Source organism: Ictidomys tridecemlineatus, chromosome 4 (genome assembly GCF_052094955.1).
Source record: "Ictidomys tridecemlineatus isolate mIctTri1 chromosome 4, mIctTri1.hap1, whole genome shotgun sequence".
In the NCBI taxonomy this organism is placed as follows: domain Eukaryota; kingdom Metazoa; phylum Chordata; class Mammalia; order Rodentia; family Sciuridae; genus Ictidomys; species Ictidomys tridecemlineatus.
This window is the reverse complement of record NC_135480.1, coordinates 10,809,987-10,817,949: the sequence shown is the minus strand read 5'-3', so window position 1 is coordinate 10,817,949 and position 7,963 is coordinate 10,809,987. Positions and strand designations below refer to the sequence as shown.

The window sequence follows — 7,963 nt, the reverse complement described above, 5'->3', positions numbered from 1 at the left end:
AGTCCCGGATAACGCTTTCCTTTCTTTGTATGACCCTGGGTCTTTACCTGGGGTTTAGGTCAGGCTGAGTCAGAGTGACTGTGAGATGACTCTTGTTCTAAGATGGAGGACATATGTTTCCAAATGGCATTACCTGGGTCGAGTTCTCCCTCACAGGCCCTTTGCCCTGACGGCCTGGCCATTTTACTCTCTATTCTATCTTAGTCACCATCATGGGCAATGATAACTCCTTGGAGGGAGTTGTCATGGTAATGGGACTTGGTGACAGGGACATGCTGACTCATCTCCCAGTCTTCCTCCAGCAGCATTTTTCTTGTATCCTAACCCCACCCTCTTGCTGTCCCTGAACTCCTTCCTCACACGCGCAGCCGGAGTCCTTGTGCTCCGTCCTGGCCTGCAGCTTGCCAACTGGAGATAGGAATTTGGGAATAAAGGAAGAGATGCCGACTCGCAAAGGAAGCATCCAGAACAGTGGCAACTCCTGAGCCACCCAGCCCTTGCCCTTGGCCTGCACCCGGGCCCAAAACTCTACCAAAAAGTAACTTAAATCTTTCCTTTTTGTGTGTTGCTGGAGACTGAACCCAGGGCCTTGTGCATGTGAGGCAAGCACTCCACCAACTGAGCTATACCCGCAGCCCACAAAAGGTAACTGGAGGGCACTGCTCACGAGCTGGGAAAACTGCCATGAATTGTGCAGCTCCGCCCTGGCTCCACCCCTAAACCAGCCCCTAGCAACCAGCCCTCTGTAAACAGCAACGCCCCAGCCTCCGGGTGCTGTCTCACCCTGCCTGCTGCATTCTCCTTGCTTACCCCCAAAGCTCTCTACCTCCAGGTTGCTCACATTCTCCCTTGACTGTGCCTCTGCGTTCCTAAATAAGTCTCTATTTATGTCTCTGACTGGTATGGGCTGAAATTCTTTTGTGTCACGTATGCCAAGAACCCTGCAGGTCTTGAGTGGAGGTCCCCTCTCTGAGAACTCCTTGGACCTCTGGTGACCGGAGCCACCTGAGAAGAGTATCAGAGCCGCAGTCTTCCAGGGAGAGGAGCAGATGATCTCCTAGAGTTCATTCACAAGAAAGACAGAGCTGACTTAAATATTCTTTTAATCTTAAATAAACAAAATAGAACAAAATGGAAATAATGAACCAGTTTCTGACTATAAAGAAAGATTGGAAGTAGTATTTCTGGAACCTTCTGGTCGATCCTGCTGAGACTAGGCGCAGAACACACTTGCCACATTGATCGAGAGGGTCTGCTCCAGGGTCAGTAATCTAATTTAAAACACAAAAAACAGCATTGGGAAGCCACCATCTAGCTGAATAAGTCCCCAAGTTATGGCTCCTGGAATAAAGATTATTTTGGCTAGTTTTTTTTTTGGGGGGGGGAGTGGGGGGGTGGGGTGGAGGGGTTACCAGGGATTGAACTCAGGGTCACTCGGCCACTGAGCCACATCCCCAGCCCTGTTTTGTATTTTTTTTAGAGACAGAGCCTCACTGAGTTGCTTCGTGCCTGGCAGTTGCTGAGGCTGGCTTTGAACTCCCTCCTGCCTCAGCCTCCAGAGCTACTTGGATTACAGGCACCTGCCACCAACCGTGTCCATTTGAGTCCCCTTGGTAAGAAATTTACATCTGTAAAGGAAATCTCCACATAAGGGCTTCTCTTCTGCACCAGGAGAGAAGAGTAATTAAATCGAAGGAAGACATCTGGAGTTTCAGAAGCCACATGGAAATTAGGCAAAAGAAAAAAATCTTATATAAGGATTTCCCATGAGTATTAGTAAAATGCTTTAGCACCAGAGTTGCTTCCCCGCCCCCCCCCCCACCAGTGCTGGGGACTGAACCCAGGGGCACTCTCCAACTGACCTACATCCTCAGTCCTTTTTAATTTTTACTTTGGGGTAGGGTCTGGCTGATCAACCTACACTGCCCTTGAAACTGCAATCCTCCTACTCATGCAAATCTTTGGGATCTTAGGCATGTCAGAGTGAGTGATCTTAACTTGTTCCATCTGCCCAGATCACAGTTCAGATCAAGATGTTCTTTAACTAAATAGTGAGGTTTAGGGCTGGGCACGTAGTCCCAGGTACTTGGGAGGCAGAAATAGAAGCATCCTTTAGGGCCAAAATTGGAGGACACCTCCCTGGGCAGCATAGCTGGAAATACACACAAAACACACAAAAAACAAACACAGAACAAAAAACGGACCAAACACATACAAAACAAACAGAGATCAAACAAAACAAAACAACCCACATTAACAAACACAAAACACTCAAAAAAAAAAAAAAACCATACCAAAACAAACACAAATAAAAACAACAAAATAAAACACACATAAGACAAAAGCAAAACACAAACAAAGCAATGAGACACAAAAACTGTTTTGCATCACTGTACCTAGTACACGGTTAAAGTTTTAGAATAAAATCTATGAAATCTGTATGTTCATGTTATAAGGGGTGCTGACCCACTGAGGCCCCATCCCAGCACTTTTAATTTTTTATTTTGAAACAGGGTCTTGCTAGGTTGCCTACAGCCTGGCTAAGTTGCTAGAATAGAGCTGGTCTTGAATTTGTGATTCTCCTGCCTCATCCTCCCGAGTTAATGAAATTACAATAATTGTATGTTTGCCACCACATCTGGCTGTTTTCTTTTGTTTTAGATACAAAGAAACTTAACAAGGATCCATTCGAAATTGCCAAGTCAGTCTGACTCATTCTTTTTAGGTGACATGGAATGAACTTTGCTCATTATAATACTAACTTCTCCACCCAGATCTATTGGTGTCCACCGTCCCACCATCCCTACCCCCCTCACCCCCCCACCCCCCCACACACCTTTTTGTGGCACTGGGGATTGAACTCAGGGTGCTTTACCACTGAGTGACATCCCCAATCTTTTTGTAAAAATTTGAGACATGATCTCACCAAGTTGCTGAGGGTCCCTCTAAATTGCCAAGGCTGTCCTCGAAATTGAGATCCTCCTACCTTAGCCTCCTGAATCGTGTGCAATTGTACCTGACTTATCCACCATTTTTTAAAAAAAGCATGTATTATATGACGTAGAACTGAGCACTAACAGGATTGTGCCTGCTTCTTCGTGTGAGGATGTGTCTTTTTGATGTGAATATGTATACGTTTCCACAATAAAACAAAAAAGCCAAAAACCTTGCTTTCTTTGTTTAGAGAGGATTCTGCTTTGAGAATTATCTGCAGTACTCTCCTTACTTGCTGTAAGTAATAAATTGCTCTTTTACCTCCTGATTGTGCTTCTTGGCTTTGCACTCATGAAAGGTGAACCCATTATGTCTGGTTACACAACTTTTATTCTATCTGGATTAACTCATCAAATAAACTCATGTTATTCATGGTGGCCAGCCTTGTCTAGTATTATAACTTCTACTTAACAGTCACCCTAATCTCTTTGGCAACCTGAATTCTTAGAGTTTTGCCAAGTAGAATGATAACTATTCACGGAATGTCTAGATCACGTCCAAACATGAGAAAATACCAAAGCATCAATTGTTGAACATAGGGTTCTCTAATTTTGACTTCTCATTACAGAGAGACTAAAGACATTTTGGTCTGTTAGCAAACATAAAAATTGTACTGTAAAGAAGCATATGCTTCCAGAAATGATGATGGGGTGTATTCATAGATTTGATCATTTACAGAATGTTGGTGTTGATTCACAATTGTTTCCTTTCTAATTTTCACTGGAAATTAAGGGCAAAAGAGCTAAGAATTCTAATATATACATAATTAAAACTATTAAATATAGAGAAACAACCGTGTATACAATGAAAGCAAGACATTTTTTTTTTTTTTTTTTTGTGGGGAAAGCATTAAGGTAGGCGAATATGGATTTTTTTTTGTTTTGTTAGGGGAAAAAGACAGTAATTTTTATCCTAAAGTAGAAAGACTGGGTGTTTCACACTAAGAGGCAAAGTCAAGGATAACAACTGAATGGGTATAAGAAAGGTGTGGAAGATTGGTGGAGAAATTTTGGTAAGGAATTTTATGTGTGGTTGTCTCAGTTTTCTGTTGCTGTAGCTAATAACTGAGATAACCAGCCTATGAGTAGAATAGCTTTATTTTAGTGTGTGGATTTAGAGGCTCCATTGTGACTGATTGGCCCTGTTGCCTTGGGCCTATGGCAAGGCAGCACACCATAGCAGCACATGAGAGCAAAACCACTTACCTTGTGGCCAGAAAGGAGAGAGCAGGGCTGAGATCCCATTACCCCCCACCGCCCCCAGGCCCGGCCCCAGTGACCTGGCCCCACCTTTAGCATTCCAAGTAGCTAAAGGTCTCAGACCTCCAGCAGTTCCACAGGCTAAGGACAATGCCTCTAACACAAAGGGCCTCTGGGGACATAAAGGCCCATAGCAGTGTTTAAGCTGGCTAAGGCTTAAATGGAGTCACCTATAAGTTTAAAAGATCGAACATTAATTTCAAAAGCAAACTGATGCAAAACTAGAACTTTGTCTTCTCTGTGAAAATGTCAAAGTTTTTTTTTTCTGAGAAAACATGTCAGTCTGTTCTTGAGAAATTGCAAAATGTTTTTCTTTTTAAGTCAAGTCTGCCCAGAAACCAAAAACCTTGTGTTTTATCAAGAAAAATTAGTTCCCACGCTTCATGTTGTTTTTTGTGAGGTCTTTGATCAATTAAGAAAACAGTCTTCTCCATTAAAAGGGCTGAAGTTTGTTTTGCAATGATGTGACATTCTGTCCTTGCTTTGAAGTCTTTTAATTATCACTTTGGTTGTTTCACAGTGACCTGTGATCCTCTTTAATTCATTGTTTAAATCATTAAATTTTATTGAAAAACTTTTTTTGTGGTGCTGAGGGTTGAACCCAGGGCCTTATGCATGGGAGATAAGCACTCTACCAACTGAGCTATATCCGCAGCAACTTATTGACAAACCTCTGAGTTTAGTCTTTTTTTGATCCTAAATTAACTTTGGGACTTTCCTGAGAGTTTCTGGAATACCTCGAAAGGATTTGTATTCTCTTTTTACAAAAAAGAGAGATGTTAAATTAATTAGGTTTATTCCATTCAATTGTGTTAAGTAAAAGTGATGTTCAATGTTCTTAGGTTATAAATATATGGATTATTTTATTTTATTTTCTTGAGACTGGGTCTTGCTATGTTACCCAGTGTGGCCCTGAACTCCTGGGCTCAAGAAATACTTTTTTTTTTTTTTTTTTGAGAGAGAGAGAGAGAGAGAGAGAGAGAGAGAGAGAGAGAGAGAATTTCAATATTTATTTTTCAGGTTTTTTTTTTTTTTTTTTTTTTTTGGCAGACACAACATCTTTGTTTGTATGTGGTGCTGAGGATCGAACCCAGGCTGCACGCATGCCAGGCGAGGGTGCTACCGCTTGAGCCACATCCCCAGCCCCTCAAGAAATACTTTTGTCTCAGCATTCTAAGTAGCTGGGACTCTGGGCATGTGCTACTGTGCCCAGCTGGATCTATGTTATTAATATAACTGTTACAAAACACTTTTTATTAATATCTTATTATTAATATGTGTTAAAAGAAATATTTTAAATTCCTTGAATTCTGTATGTCTTGATGTAATGTTGTCAATCAAAATTCTATTGATTCTATTAAAATGCTGCATTTACAGAAATCATGAAATTTTCTTCTCAATTACATTATGATGAATTCTCTCTCCCCACCCCTTTGCTACAGGGGATTGAATCCAGTGCCAGCCCTCTTTATTTTTCTATTTTGAGATATGTCTTGTTGTTTAGGGCCTTGCTTACTCGCTGAGGCTGGCTTTGAACTTGTAATCCCCCTGACTGGGACTCCTGAGCCACTGAGATGACAGGTGTGTGTCACCAAGCCTAGCTCATCAGATCTTTTAACCATGGTCCTTTTTAAGTCTTTTGTCATCCCGACAGTCAATCATTTTAACTGATGCTTTCTTGAAAGCTTTTGCAAGAAATGATAATCCTAAAGTGCTGTGTCTTGAAGGAGGTTCACGGAAAGGACAGTGATAAGTAGAGATTCCTTTTTCTTTTTTTAAGTCTTTTTTAAACAAAATCCTTTTAGACATTGATAGATCTTTATTTTATTCATTTATTTGTATGCAGTGCTGAGAATCGAACACGGTGCCTCACACATACTGGTCAAGTGCTCTACCACTGAGCCTCAACCCCAGCCTAAGTGTACATTTCTGAAAACCTTAAGATCAGACCGTTGGGCTGTATGTTATAGTCAGCTTTACATCGCCGTGACGAAACACCTGATATAAACAACTTACAAAGAGGAGAGTTTATTTGGGGCCATAGTTTCAGAGGGTTTGGTCCATGGTCAGCTGGCTCCATTGCTTTGGGTCTGAGATGGCAGAACCTCGTGGAGAATATGGAGGAGGAAAGCCTCCATGCTCTATGGTGGCCAGGAAACAGGCAGGGAGAGATAAAGAAGAGTGCAAGGGTTGGGGGACAAGGTATCCCCTTCCAGGGCACACTGGTTGTGACCTATTCTTCCAACAAGCCCCCTCCCTTACATATCCACCACCTCCCAATAATGCCATCAAATTATTAATCCATCAATGGATTTACCAGTAATTAATTAATTTATCACTAATTAATCATCAATTCACTGATGATCTCAAAGCCCTTATGATCCAATCATTTCCCAGACGTCCACCTCTGATCTTCGCTACACTGGGGATCTTCAGCACAGGAGCCTTTGGGGGACTTTCCCATAATGCACTAGATGTAAGGGAATTTGTTCTGCAGTTTGGTAAAGAACACTTTTTGTTAATAGAATTGAAACATTGTCTTTTTTTCCCTACCCAATCCTTCCAGAATCCAAAGAATATTAGTGAGCATTTTTTATTTTCATGAAAATACAGTTATTTGCCTAAATTGAATAAGTGTCTGCTGTCCTTATAATAGGACATAACTGGGAAACATTGACTGTGTTAGCAGGGCTGGGGGAGGAGGGTCATAGTTGAGCATGGGCATAGAACCCGATAGGACCAGACAATTTTTAAGCAACCAAGATTGATTTTACGGAGCCAATTAAGTCCCTTGGAAAAACTGGTCTGTACCCAGTTTTAATAATTCCCTGGCCTTACAGATTCAAAAGAAGTGGCTCAGGAAACTTCAAAGTATTTGGGGGCAACTTGAGAAGAGAGGAAAAGAGGAATTCACCCAGATCTGTAGGTGTTATAGGCAAAGCCTAATGGCAAGTTGTTGTCATAGCTTCTTGGGCAGGAGAGACTTTTAAAAGGTCAATCTGGAAAAAAAAAAAAAAGAGAACAAAATCATGCATTTGCAGGTAAATGGATGGCGTTGGAGAAGATAATGCTAAGTGAAGTTAGCCAATCCCCAAAAAACAAATGCCGGATGTTTTCTCTAATATAAGGAGGTTGACTCATAGTGGGGTAGGCAGCGGGAGCATGGGAGGAATAGAGGAACTCTAGATAGGGCAGAGGGGTGGGAGGGAAAGGGAGCGGGCAGGGGATTAGCAAGGATGGTGGAATGTGATGGACATCATTATACAAAGTACATGTATGAAGACTCGAATTGGGTGTCAACATACTTTTTGTACAGAGATATGAAAAATTGTGGTATATATGTATATTAAGAATCATAATGCAAAAAAACACAAAGTACATGTATAAAGGCATAAATTGGCGTGAACATACTTCATATACAGAGACATGAAAAATTGTGCTCTATATGTGTAATAAGAATTGTAATGCATTCCACTGCGGTTGGGTATTTATAAATAAATATTTATAAATAAATATCTATATATAATAAAAGATTTTTAAAAATGTTAATCTGAAATTCCTTATTGAAAGTTCCAGCAAAGTAGACTTAAAAGAGATCATTATTAATTTGGGGGGGGGGGATATTACTGGGGATTGAACCCAGGGATGCTTAACTGTTGAGCCACATCCCCAGCCCTTTTTTTATTTGGAGACAAGATCTTGCTGAATTG

General features: G+C 41.3%; 1 long non-coding RNA gene across 1 annotated transcript; it reads left to right on the top strand.

The window, feature by feature from the left end:
* The first annotated feature begins 253 nt into the window (after positions 1-253).
* On the top strand, positions 254-1,145 carry LOC144376725 (uncharacterized). The gene is made up of 2 exons (XR_013437190.1): positions 254-645; positions 938-1,145. It is a non-coding gene; the product is annotated as an uncharacterized LOC144376725 (long non-coding RNA).
* Positions 1,146-7,963: the final 6,818 nt, after the last annotated feature.